Source organism: Elephas maximus, chromosome 4 (assembly GCF_024166365.1).
Source record: "Elephas maximus indicus isolate mEleMax1 chromosome 4, mEleMax1 primary haplotype, whole genome shotgun sequence".
NCBI lineage: Eukaryota > Metazoa > Chordata > Mammalia > Proboscidea > Elephantidae > Elephas > Elephas maximus.
Window position 1 is genome coordinate 106046168 of NC_064822.1, and position 12352 is coordinate 106058519.

The 12352-nt window shown below is 40.8% G+C and overlaps 1 protein-coding gene across 2 annotated transcripts in view; it reads left to right on the forward strand.

The window, feature by feature from the left end:
- Positions 1–12352, forward strand: part of DIP2B (disco interacting protein 2 homolog B) — a 224275-nt gene that overhangs the window by 109143 nt on the left and 102780 nt on the right. The gene's annotated exons all lie outside the window — the stretch shown is intronic.

A 12352-nucleotide genomic window follows, 5' to 3' on the forward strand; every position in this document is an offset into this window, starting at 1 on the left:
GCTTCAGGTCCACCCCATCTTCCCTTTTCAGAAACCTCATACTATAATATCCAGTGGCACCAAGGACAGGCCAGTGGGAGCAGTCCACCTCAGAGGCAGACAATAAGGGGGTGCCGTGTCAGTAGAAAATAAAGTAATAATAAAACCGACTTAAAGCTGGCCTACTTTTTAGAATCACTATGTACAGCAGTTGTAAACACTGTCAATAGCAAAATGCTCCTTCTGCTGGGGCAGGCGGCTCCATTGCCCCCTCGCTGTGCTCTTGCGTAGTCTCTCTGGTCTAGCCACTCAATCCCTCTCAACCAGATCCTTCCCCTGAGCAGTACATTGTTCTCACTACTGTCCTGTTTGAAGAAATAAAAATCCTCCCTTTGCTTGTTAGCCACTTCTGTCTCCACCCTCTCCATCTCCCCTTTGTAATCAAACTGCTCAAAACTGTCTCTACTTGCTATCTCTATTTTCTCAACTCCCTCTTACTTCTTAACCCATTCTCTTCTTTCCTGGAGCTATCATAATTGATATCTAAGTAGCATTCAGCACTCGACCTCTTGAAACACATCTTTTGAAACGCTCTCTTCATTCTCTTCCTCCTCTTTTGCCGCTGCTCTTAGCCATCCTTGCAGGCTCATTCATTGAGTGTTGGAGACCTCCAGGCAAGGCCCCAGCCCTCTTGACATCTCACTCTGTATCAGTGGTTGTCCAGTGCATCAGATTCCCTGATGGGTTTGCATTTAACACACAGATTGCTGGGCCCTACTCCAAGGGAACAGGAGCCTCAGTGGCACAGTGGTTAAGTGTTCAGCTGCTAACCAAAAGGTTTACAGTTCTTACCCATCAGCTACTCTGTGGGAGAAAGATGTCGCAGTCTGCTTCTGTAAAGATTACAGCCTTGGAAGCCCTATGGGGCAGTTCTGCTCTGTCCTGTAGGGTCGCTATGAGTCGGCATCAACTTGATGACAACAGGTTTACTCCCAGGGTGGGGCCTGAGAATTGGCATTTCTATCAAGTTCCCAGGTGATACTGAGGTTGCTTGTCCAAGGACCACACTTTGAGAAGCAGTGCTCTATATCCCTAGATTATTTCAGCCACCTGAGTTGTAATTATTTAAATGCAGGTAGCTCCCAAATATGTATCTTCAACCCAGATCTCTCCTGAGCTCTAGATCTTTAGCTCTGCCTACTTAACATCTAGACTTAAATATTATAAAAGTACCTCCAGTCCAACATATGCAATGTTAAACTCATAACTTCCACCACAACTACCAATTCCCCCAAACGACAAAAAAATCAAGAAACAGAAACCAACTATAACAACATCCAGCCTGCTCTGCTTCTCTTTTAGTTTTCCCTTTCCAAATCAATAGAACTCATATCCATAAACCCAATGAGTTAAAGACATAGATAGAACTCGTCCTCCTTCACCTTCATTCCCCATCCCTTGTCTGTCACCGGGTCCAGTTGGTTTTGTGTGTCTTCTTGAGCCAGTTTCGGCAAGTTTAATTTTTCTAGGAAATTGTTTTGTATAAGTTTTCAAATTTATTGGCTTAGTGATTCACAATATTCTATTTTTAAAATCTCTGCTTTGATTATCTCGTTTACTTATATCTCTTATTTTCTTCATCAGTCTTTCGAGAGGTTCATCTTTTCAAAGAACAATATTTGGTCTTGTTGACCTTTTCTACCATGTCTATTTTCTGATTAGTATTTCCTCCCTTTTACTCTTCTTATGTTTATTCTTTTGTACTTTTTCTGAATTTCCTGAGTTGTTTGTTTAGATTTTCTGTTTTCTTTCTTAGTGTGTTTCTTAATTGCTCTGTGATCAGAGAACATGCCTGGACAAAATAAAGTGTTTGGTATTTGTTAAGACATGTTTTATAGCCTAGTATGTGGTAAATTTCTGTAATTCTTCTATTGTGCTTTAATTGTTGGCTGCGTGGTTCTGTGTCCGTAAGCTTAAAATAGTTATTGCGTTGTTCAAATCGTCTCTAAGTTTTTGACTATTTGATCTAACAGTTCTGATAGGTGTTGAAAAACTTTGTACTGTGATTGTGGATTTGTTAATCTTCCTTGTAATTCTGTCAGTTTTACTTTATATGTTTTGATGCTGTTTTACTAAAACCAAAACCAAACCCTTTGCCATCGAGTTGATTCCGACTCATAGAGACCCTGTAGGACAGAGTAGATCTGCCACATAGGGTTTCCAGGGAGTGGCTGGTGGATTCAACCTGCTGACCTTTTGGTTAGCAGCCGAACTCTTAACCACTTCGCCACCAGGGCTCTGCTATATTTCTCGGTACACACAGATTGATCATTATTGTATCTTCTTCATGAATTTTTCCTTTTATCATGAGTAACTGCCTTTCTCCCTATACTGTTTTTTATTTTTTTACCCTAAAGCCCTCCCCCGCCTTTAATCTAAATATATTTTCTAAGCCCTCCCCCCCCCCTTTAATCTAAATATATTGTTAGTTGCCATTGAGTCAGCTCCCACTCATGGCAACTCTGCATATAACACAATGAAGCATTGTCCGGTCCAGTGCTATGCTCATGATCATTGGCATGCGTGAGTCCATTGTTGTAGCCGCTGTGTATTTTGAGTGTCTTCCAACCTAGGGGCTCATCTTCCAGCACTATATTGGACAATATTCTGCTGTGATTCACAGGATTTTCATTGACTGATTCTAGAACTAGATTGTCAGGCCTTTTTTCCTGCTCTGTCTTATTCTGGAAGTTCCACTGAAACCTGTCCACCATGGATGACCCTGCTGGTATCTGTAATACCAGTGGCATAGCTTCCAGCATCATAGCAATGTGTAAGTCACTACAGTACAATAAACTGACAGACCCAAAACCAAACTGACAGAGGAGTGGTAGATATCGAAACATAATCCAGAGTTATTAGGCATCTTAATTGCCCTCCCAAACAACACAGGGACCTTAGAATGCTTTAATGTTGATCACCACCCCTCCCTATCTTACATTTTAGTGCCACCTTGTTTACATTATCAGTTATTATTGTTATTGATTTGTGTGGTTAACTATAGTTAATATCCATTTCTTTGTTCACTATTCCTACTTACATCTCATTTCTTCCTTTCACTTTTTCCTTCTTCCTAAAGTACTTTCTTTAGTAGTTTCATACTTTAGTGAGGGCATGTTAAATTTTCAATTTGTGTTTATCACTTTCTTTTCGTACCTTTGTTCTTGAATCTTTGTCCTTCCCAAAACAGGATGGGTGGGATATAATCTAAACTATTTAGAAACTATAGCAAAAGAGAGAGGATTATCCCTTTGCAGTTTACCCTATATATCTTTGTAGATTTTGAAGAAGGCATTTAGTTTTATTTTTTTAATGACATTGAAATGAAATATAATACATTATATTATAGTCTGATGTACAGTTAAATGAAATCGAAGTAATTGTAACACTTTGGTAGAATCTTCCTATTCCTCTAGAGAGATTCAGGTTACATGCTCTTCCTGTTGCTTTGTTAGATTTCATTCATCCCCAATTAGGAGATGCTTCATTGTGAAGTAGCCACTTGAGTGCAGCTTATAAAAATAGCATTCTCGCTAATCTCTTTTGAAATAAACTGCAACATTGTATTACTAGAGCAATTACGTGCACATGTTCTTAGAAATAAGCAATAGTTAATTCCATTTCTTCTGTCTTGTCAGTAAATGGTATCTAAAGTAAATAATAGAGTAGTATAGGATCACTGTGAATTAGAATCGACTTAATGACACATGACGACAACAAAACAAATATTGTTTTGTGCATGTGGATACCTACCCATATTTTATCACTTTATCAGGATTGTAAGTCTACCAATATTAATATGAGTTTGTCTTTAGTACAAAAAAATCTTAATCAAAACATACTATATTCTTAATGTTTATCTAAAAATTTAGATTATCTAAAGTTTAGTGATTGACTTAGTATGAAATTGATTTGGAATTATCTTTGACTTGCATATTTATTTATGTTTTAGGTTTCTTTTCTCAAATATTGCATAACTCTTTAAAATCCGACTTCAGAAAAAAATGTAACAGAGAAGGGGGAAATATGGATGAATAGAAGACTGGAGAAAGTACCTAAAAATTAAGTAGTGGAAATTGAGTAAGGAAAATTTTGGTTAATAATAAGCATAGCTTAACTCAGTGGCAATACAGGGGTTAGGTTCAAAAGGTCTCTGTATGTGACAAAAATCTGATACATCAAGATTACCCTTTAAGCAGCCATCTAAGATGCATCAATTGGTCTTAATCCGCCTGGATCAAAGGAGAATGAAGAACACGAAGGACACAAGGTAATTACAAGCCCAAGAGACAGAAAGGGCCACGTGAACCAGAGACTACATCATCCTGAGACCAGAAGAACTAGATGGTGCCCGGCTACAACAAGTGACTGCCCTGACAGGGAACACAACAGAGAACCCCTGAGGGAGCAGGAGAGCAGTGGGATGCAGACCCCAAATTCTCATAAAAAGACCAGACTTAATGGTCTGACTGAGACTGGAAGGACCCTGGTGGTCATGGCCCCCAGACCTTCTGCTGGTCCAGGACAGGAACCATTCCCGAAGCCAACTCTTCAGACAGGGATTGGACTGGAGAATGGGTTGGAGAGGGATGCTGGTGAGGAGAGAGCTTCTTGGATCAGGTGGACACTTGAGACTATGTTGGCATCTCCTGCCTGGAGGGTAGATGAGAGGGTTGAGAGGGTTAGAAGCTGGTGAAATGGACACAAAAAGAGTGGAGGGAGAGAGCGGGCTGTCTTACAAAAAAAAAAGGGGGGGGGGAGAGTAATTGGGAGAATGTAGCAAGACGTATGTAAGTTTTTATGTGAGAGACTTTAAACTTTCATTTAAAGCACAATAAAAATTAAAAAAAAAAAAAAAAATTACCCTTGAAGGTAAAGTAAATCTCCCAGCATTGGAACTGATCATTGTTTCTTTCATTAACCAAAAGCCAAAATATGTTTGGTACTTAGGCCATGCTGTTGAAAAATATGCATCTTTATAAAGATTCAAATATACTTAGCTTCACGATGCTGCCACCATGAGAGGCATGGAAGAAATGGGTATGGCAGGTCTATCTCCCATCTCATACTCACTCTGAGCAGGGCACTCATTCAAAGAAACAGTTGATAGAACATCTTTCAGTAGTTGGAAGCTACTAGGGCCCAGGTCTGAAGCTTCCCACACACCTCAATTAGCGGACTTCCAGGGAGAAGGGGCCAGGAAATTAACTCTGTCTTTAGGCATGGCCCGACCGGTTGACTTTTCAAAGCGTATATGCTCTAACTCCCTTGTAAATTAGTCACTTCTTGGCAACTCTTGAAAATGGAAGGTTAGGTGTAGGGAAGCAGCTTCCCTGTGCTGATCATGTTGTCTAATATTTACTGTAAAGTAGTTTGATTACAAATAACTGATAATTCCAGCTAGCTTTAATAGAAGAAGGAAACTCATTCAAAAGATACAGGGATTACCGACAGAACCCAAGGACAACACATATTTACTAAGTTACTGTGTTTAGTTACCGTCAGAAAGAGAGCAACGCACAAGGCCAACAAGACTGCCTTTGCAACCCTGCTCCCTGTGCCTGGCACCTTCTCTGCCCAGAACCCACCTGGCTTGCTCCTTCCTCTATTCAGGTGTTTGCTCAATAGGACTTCTGTAGTGAGGCCTGCCTTGACCAACCGTAGCTCCCAACCCCGTTATCTGAGGTACCGTTTTAAAAAGCTCTCTCTGCCAGAAGAACTAGATGGTGCCTAGCTACAACCAATGACTGCCCTGACAGGGAACACAACAGAGAACCCCTGAGGGAGCGGGAGAGCAGTGGGATGCAGACCCCAAATTCTCATAAGACCAGACTTAATGGTCTGACTGAGACTGGAAGGACCCTGGTGGTCATGGCCCCCAGGCCTTCTGTTGCCCCAGGGCAGGAACCATTCTCGAAGCCAACTCTTCAGACATGGATTGCACTGGACAGTAGGTTGGAGAGGGATGCTGGTGAGGAGTGATCTTCTTGGATCAGGTGGACACTTGAGACTGTGTTGGCATCTCCTGCCTGGAGGGGAGATGAGGGGGTGGAGGGGGTTTGAAGCTGGCGAAAAGGACGCGAAAAGAGAGAGTGGAGGGAGGGAGCAGGCTTTCTCATTAGGGGGAGAGCAATTGGGAGTGTGTAGCAAGGTGTATATGGGTTTTTGTGTGAGAGACTGACTTGTAAACTTTCACTTAAAGCACAATAAAAATTATTTAAAAAAAAAAAAAAAAGCCCTCTCTGGCTGTTACATAGATTATGGTTTGTTTACGTATCTTACCTGCAGGACCTCGAAGGTTTTTAAAGTTATGAACATTATTATTAGCATTATTTTTACTGTTTTTATTCTTCATGTACACAGTTTCTAGCTTAGTGTCTGGCATTAGGAAATGTTCTATAAATGTTTGCGGAACTGAACTGAAAGAGTTTCTAGCATAGAAGTATTTCCTTAGTGAACATCTGTGAGAATGGAAGTATCGGGTAGGGAGAGAAGCAGATGGTAGATTGAAGAGAGATCTTTTCTCACAGAATGACCCTGGCAATTTCTCTCCACCCTCAGTAAAATTTTCAATTTCGACCTGCTAAACCTCATGGACTGTTTAGAGTATGTTAATTCTCATTAGAGATTCCAGTGTTGTTTTTTCGTTTAATTTTTACTTTCCAGTAAAATCAGTGCAGGTATTAATTTTAAATAATCAAATGACACTGCAAAGTTTATAACAACATCAAAGAGTAATGCCCTCCTCCTCTCTTAAACATTTCTTCTGACATTTACTTCTATATTTCTAAGTAACATTTTTACTACTATTTGTTGACTTTTTTTTCCATTTTAAGGCATTACTTATTCATTTCTTACTATAGAAGATTGGGATTTTTCTCTCTTATATATCCCTCCCTCAACCACATAGACACACAGACACTACACATTCGCTTCCTCCCCTTACCCATCGCCTATCTCACTCTCACTCTCACTCTCACTCTGGGCTGTACGCTCAGTGTAGTTAATTTTTGTTTGTTAATTTAGCATTCAATGTTTACATTATTATGATTATGTAAATATTTTTCACAGCTAAGCCACATGGTTTACTATGATTACTCGTGCTTTCTTATACAACTTTTTGTTTTCTTCAGAGTTAATCTGTCAGCTTCATTATTTTTGTAGTGACAGTTGGAGTCCTCTCTCTGCTTGCGTCTATCTGAATTGATTGTGTTCTCACCCTTCTACAGGCCTTCATTATCATTCTGGTGCCATTTTGGGAAGGAGTGGGAATAGATAGAAGTGTTCATCCTGCCATGTTTACTCAGAATTCTTTATCCTAACATTTCTATTTAAGGGTTGTTCAAAATTTGTATGAAGAAATTTGTATCCATTTAAAAGATCTCAGGGATATTGGCTTCCTACTAGGTGGCTGATTGTACAGTCTTCATGACAGTCAGCATGGAGTGTTGAACCTGGGAGGCCTTCCTTCTCTGGGTGGGTCCCTGAACAGCCAGTGGGAGTCCTGCCTCAGTTGTTTGGCAGCTTTCCACTATTTAATTGCCCTTGAAGTTCTACAAGTGTCATCTCTGGGATCCAGATCTTTTGCTTTAGGACATTGCTGAAGCTTCTTTTAGTGGCATTGGTGTAAACATTCCAGTCTTAGGTGTATTTGAGATTTTTTGTGACCTTTGTTTATTTGTTTTTCTTCCTTCATCCTTTCCCCTTGTGCTCCTATCTTTCACTTCATTTATTTGAGTTTCTCTGCCTTTTCTGCTTCAGAATAGGATTTCACCTTTTGTGTGTTCTTTCTTGGTCTATAAGTGTCCAGATTGTTTTTTCCCCAGAGCCTCACCTCCTGCCTTTTTTAGGGATGAGACATAGCAGTTTATGAATATGTTTATGTTCGTATTGACTGTTCTCTTACTTGTCCAGGTAAGAAGTTCTGGTGACCTAAAAGTTTTTCCAAACTTGGATTCCTTTTGTGATTGCTGCATCTTTTGCTAGAGGGTATTTGCTCACTAGTATATTGGTACACCCCCACGTGTCTGTCAGTTTGTCGTATTTTGGAGGGCCTGTGTGTTGCTGTGATGCTGGAAGCTATGCCACTGGTATTCAGATACCAGCAGGGTCATCCATGGAGGACAGGTTTCAGCTGAGCTGACTAAGGAAGAAGGACCCGGCAGTCTACTTCTGAAAAGCATTAGCCAGTGAAAACCTTATGAATAGCAGTGGAACATTGTCTGATATAGTGCTGGAAGATGAGCCCCCCACGTTGGAAGGCACTCAAAAGATGACTGGGGAAGAGCTGCCTCCTCAAAGTAGAGTCGACCTTAATGACATGGATGGAGTAAAGCTTTCGGGACCTTCATTTGCTGATGTGGCATGACTCAAAATGAGAAGAAGCAGCTGCAAACATCTATTAGTAATCGGAACCTGGAATGTACAAAGTATGAATCTAGGAAAATTGGAAATCGTCAAAAATGAAATGGAACGCATAAACATCGATATCCTAGGCAGTAGTGAGCTGAAATGGACTGGTATTGGTCATTTTGAATCAGACAATCATATAGTCTACTATGCTGGGAATGACAACTCAAAGAGGAATGGTGTTGCATTCATCGTGAAAAAGAACATTTCAAGACCTATCCTGGAGTACAACGCTGTCAGTGATAGAATAATATCCATACGCCTACAAGGAAGACCAGTTAATACGACTATTGTTCAAATTTACGCACCAACCACCAGGGCCAAAGATGATGAAATAGAAGATTTTTCTCAGCTGCTGCAGTCTGAAATTGATCGAACATGCAGTCAAGATGCATTGATAATTACTGGTGATTGGAATGCGAAAGTTGGAAACAAAGAATAAGGATCAGTAGTTGGAAAATATGGCCTTGGTGATAGAAACAATGCCAGAGATTGAATGATAGAATTTTGCAAGACCGACTTCTTCATTGCAAATACCTTCTTTCACCAACATAAACGGCTACTGTACACATGGACCTTGCCAGATGGAACACGCAGAAATCAAATTGACTACATCTGTGGAAAGAGATGGTGGAAAAGCTCAATATCATCAGTCAGAACAAGACCAGGGTCTGACTGCGAAACAGACCATCAATTGCTCATATGAAAGTTCAAGCTGAAACTGAAGAAAATCAGAGCAAGTCCACAAGAGCCAAAATATGACCTTGAGTATATCCCACCTGGATTTAGAGACCATCTGAAGAATAGATTTGACGCATTGAACATTAGTGACGACAGACCAGATGAATTGTGGAATGACATCAAGGACATCATCCATGAAGAAAGCAAGAGGTCACTGAAAAGACAGGAAAGAAAGAAAAGACCAAGATGGATGTCAGAGGAGACTGAATCTTGCTCTTGAGCGTCAAGCAGCTAAAGCAAAAGGAAGAACTGATGAAGTAAAAGAACCGAAGATTTCAAAGGGCCTCTCGAGAAGACAAAGTAAAGTATTATAATGACATGTGCAAAGAGCTGGAGATGGAAAACCAAAAGGGAAGAACACGCTCGGCGTTTCTCAAGCTGAAAGAACTGAAGAAAAAATTCAAGCCTCGAGTTGCAGTAGTGCAGGATTCCATGGGGAAAATATTAAACGACGCAGGAAGCATCAAAAGAGGATGGAAGGAATACACAGAGTCATTATACCAAAAAGAATTAGTTGATATTCAGCCATTTCAAGAGGTGGCATATGATCAGGAACTGATGGTACTGAAGGAAGAAGTCCAAGCTGCTCTGAAGGCATTGGCAAAAAACAAGGCTCCAGGAATTGATGGAATATCAGTTGAGATGTTTCAACAAACAGATGCAGCGCTGGAGGTGCTCACTTGTCTATGCCAAGAAATATGGAAGACAGCTTCCTGGCCAACTGACTGGAAGAGATCCATATTTATGCCTATTCCCAAGGAAGGTGATCCAACCAGATGTGGAAATTATAGAACAATATCATTAATATCACACGCAAGCAAAATTTTGCTGAAGATCCTTCAAAAACGGCTGCAGCAGTATATCGACAGGGAACTGCCAGAAATTCAGGCCGGTTTCAGAAGAGGACGTGGAACCAGGGATATCATTGCTGATGTCAGATGGATCCTGGCTGAAAGCAGAGAATACCAGAAGGATGTTTACCTGTGTTTTGCTGACTATGCAAAGGCACTCGACTGTGTGGATCATAACAAACTATGGGTAACTCTGCGAAGAATGGGAATTCCGGAACACTTAATTCTGCTCATGAGGGACCTTTACACATAGATAAAGAGGCAGTTGTTTGGACAGAACAAGGGGATATTGATTGGTTTAAAGTCAGAAAAGATATGAGTCAGGGTTGTATTCTTTCACCATACCTATTAAATCTGTATGCTGAGGAAATAATCCAAGGAACTGGACTATATGAAGAAGAACGGGGCATCAGGTTTGGAGGAAGACTCATTAAGAACCTGCGTTATGCAGATGACACAACCTTGCTTGCTGAAAGTGAAGCACTTACTAATGAAGATCAAAGACCACAGCCCTCAGTATGGATTACACGTCAACATAAAGAAAACAAAAATCCTCAGAACTGGACCAATGAGCAACATCATGATAAATGGAGAAAAGATTGAAGTTGTCAAGGATTTCATTTTACTTGGATCCACAATCAACAGCCATGGAAGCAGCAGTCAAGAAATCAAAAGACGCATTGCATTGGGCAAATCTGCTGCAAAGAACCTCTTCAGAGTGTTGAAGAGCAAAGATGTCACCCGGAAGACTAAGGTGCGCCTGACCCAAGCCATAGTATTTTCAATCGCATCATATGCATGTGAAAGCTGGACAATGAATAAGGAAGACTGAAGAAGAGTTGACTCTTTTGAATTGTGGTATTGGCGAAGAATATTGAATATATCATGGACTTCCAAAAGAACGAACAAATCTGTCTTGGAAGAAGTGCGGCCAGAGTGCCCCTTAGAGGCAAGGATGGCGAAACCGCGTCTTACATACTTCCGACATGTTGTCAGGAGGGATGAGTCCCTGGAGAAGGACATCATGCTTGCCATTGTACAGGGTCAGCGGAAAAGAGGAAGACCCTCAATGAGGTGGATTGACACAGTGGCTGCAACAATGAGCTCAAGCATAACAACAATTGTAAGGATGGCGCAGGACTGGGCAGCATTTCTTTCCGTTGCGCATAGGGTCGCTATGAGTTGGAACCAACTCGATGGCACCTGACAACGACAACAGCATATTGGTACATATATATACATACTGCATCTGCCAGCTGCTCCACACCGCTTTCATCACAGTTCTGCTAAGTTCATTCCTGCCTTTGTGATTGTGCAAGCATGTATATGACTGAGTTAAAATGAAACAAAAGAAAGCCCTTGTGTTCTGTTCTTTCTCACTGATTCTGTCCATTGCTGTTGAGTCAATTCTGACTCCTAGCAACCCTATAGGACAGAGAGGAACTGCCCTATGGTTTCCAAGGCTGTAATCTTTAGTGAAACAGACTGCCATATCTTTCTCCCACGGAGTGACTGTTGGTTTCAAACTGCTGAGCTTGTACTCAATAGCCAAGCACTTAACCACTGTACCACAAGGGCTCCTTTCTCTCACTAAAGCGTCTGGTAACTCCTTCACCCAAGGATAGGATAGGATATAAACCATTTTTTCCCCATTGGTGTTTTATTCATGGTTTCATGTAAGCTTATGAAAATAGTGAGAAGTGCATATTTTTGCATAAAACTTGTATGACTTGTTGTCGAGTCATCTCTGACTCATGGCAACTTCATGTATAACAGAATGAAACATTGCTTGATCTTGTGCCATCTTCATGACTGTTGGTATGATTGAGTCCATTGTCCTGGCCAGTGTCTGTTTTGAGTGTCTTCCAACATTGGGAGGCGGGTGGGCTTATCTTCCAGAGCTGTATAGGACAGTATTCAGTTGTGAGCAATCGGTTTTCATTGGCTAATTTTCAGAAGTAGTTTGCTAGGCCTTTCTTCATAGTCTGTCTGAATCTGGAAGCTCTACTGAAATGTGTCCCCTTGGTACTTGAAATATTGATGGCATAGCTTCCAGCATCATAGTAAAATGCAAGCTATCGTAGTAGGACAAACTGATAGACAGGTGATGGTTGTATGACTTAAGGATACACATAAGCAGGCTTTTCAGACTAATATTTAACCATGTCCTTTAAATTGATATCTGTTTATTTTTGCCTTTTTCCCCCCAGCCACCCACTATTGTTGGTGGCGGTGGGTAGACAGACAAGATCATAATTATTTAATTTATTTTAATCAAAATATCGGTGCCTGCGATGAACAAAACCCAGAGA